This window comes from Helianthus annuus, chromosome 10, assembly GCF_002127325.2.
Source record: "Helianthus annuus cultivar XRQ/B chromosome 10, HanXRQr2.0-SUNRISE, whole genome shotgun sequence".
Taxonomy (NCBI): domain Eukaryota; kingdom Viridiplantae; phylum Streptophyta; class Magnoliopsida; order Asterales; family Asteraceae; genus Helianthus; species Helianthus annuus.
The window spans coordinates 53,400,492-53,402,648 of NC_035442.2; positions in this window are offsets into that span (position 1 = coordinate 53,400,492).

A 2,157-nucleotide genomic window follows, 5' to 3' on the forward strand; every position below is an offset into this window, starting at 1 on the left:
TGGCCCGTAGGCATTGCATCACTAATGGATGTCTTTATAATATTGGCCCGTAGGCACTACACCACTAATGGATGTTTTAATAATACTGGCCCGTAGGCACTGCATCACTAATGGATGTCTTTATAATACTGGCCCGTAGGCACTACATCACTAATGGATGTTTTAATATGTTGGCCCGTAGGCAATGCATCACTAATGGATGTCTTTATAATACTGGCCCGTAGGCACTACATCACTAATGGATGTTTCAATATGTTGGCCCGTAGGCAATGCATCACTAATGGATGTCTTTATAATACTGGCCCGTAGGCACTACATCACTAATGGATGTTTTAATATGTTGGCCCGTAGGCAATGCATCACTAATGGATGTCTTTATAATACTGGCCCGTAGGCACTACATCACTAATGGATGTTTTAATATGTTGGCCCGTAGGCAATGCATCACTAATGGATGTCTTTATAATACTAGCCCGTAGGCACTACATCACTAACGGATGTTTTAATAATACTGATCACCTCCATTGGTGATTTAACCCATGACTTATAAATCATTTAGTTGGGTTTTGAAATCCTTAAAGGATTATTGTATAAGAATGACGTGCGTGATTTTAACGAATCACATCTGCCATGAATGTTAACATGCGTACAGAGGTTAACAGGAAATCAGAATCTTTTCAATTAGGTCGTACCATCTTGGCTGGATCTTAAAAGACACCAAGCTAGGTTTCACCCTTTAAGATTCTTTATTTAGGCAGATCAATATAAAAGGAATGGTTTTGATTTATTTTATATATATTAAAACAAAACTCATAACATACATTCCAAAATCTCAAATACAATTACATATTGCCCTAAACGGGTCTATCAAATAGTACATACCTCCAGAGAGGTTTTAAAATAAGTGACAAGTCCACGCAGGGACTAATACAAGATAGGTGTCCATGCAAGGACTAAAGATAAGTCCACGTAGGGACTGAAATATGATAAGTTGTCCACGCAGGGACTTATTTCAAAGTAGAAATTACAGTAGTACAACTATTAAGGGCTAGTGGTCACGTTTCTTCTTTTTGCCCTTTAGTAGGTTCGCCAAGCCCTTGAGAAATCCTCGGTGGCTTTTCTTCTCTTCCTCGAACTCTCTCTCCACACGATCTAGTCGATGGAGTATTTCTTCCTGTTCAGGAGGAGAGAATCGTGGTTGTGGCGCTTGATGCGGAACTGGAGGTCTGGGAGGTATTGGATACCCATGAGCTGAGTAGTCCGGTGGTCCCATGTTTCCATGTGCTCCGTCAGGGTAGCGCGCATTATATCTAGCCGACACCACATATGGGTCGCGCTCATAGCCGTAGTTGTATTGTGCTTGTGATGGTTCAAACGGGTTGTAAGCCGTTGGACCTGTGTAAGCTGGTATGGGTTGGTCATACCCAAACGGTGGCGAATTTCGTGCAGTAGGTGCGGAGTTCGCCTCCTGTATAGGACTTGAAGGTCCTTCTTCTTGTAGCGGCGGATAGTGGCTACTACTAGAATGTCGAGGATTGCTGAAGTGGATACCCCCTCCTCCTCGTGTAGACATACGAGCATTTGTCCTCCTACGCCTCGGCGGATCAGGTATTACTGGTTGCGCCGGTGGCGGAGGTGGTGGCGTAACTGCCTCAAAGCGTGAATCCTCAGAGGGATCCTGTGGATGTCTCGGTTGTTGAGATGTCTGTTGAGGTGGTGTGTAGTACCACTCATGTCGGTCAAACATCGCTTGGAAACTGTCAGGTCCTTGATAGGGTGTTCCATGGAAGGATGACCCATCAGAAACTTCTATCGGATGCGTGGGCGTACCACGAGCTGGTTCAGTAGGATCCTCATCCTCCTCCATGGGATTTTCAGAAAAATGGTCTTGTGGCCCTAGTGGAACAAAACCTGAAGGTTCCTGTATGTAGTCAGCCGGATTAAACTGACCTATGTAGTAGGGAGTAGGGTCGTCGTAATTTCGGTGCGATACCGAACGTTGTAGAGGTATGAAGGAAGGTTGTGGGTTGTTGGGATTATTTTCTGAGTCTGGCCCAAAGGAGTGTCGGTAGGATGGCGTCGAGCTGTGCGAAGTGGAATGCCTCGCTGGTTCGTAAAGATCTCTTCGTCGTTGTGGCTCTTCGCTCCTTGTCATCG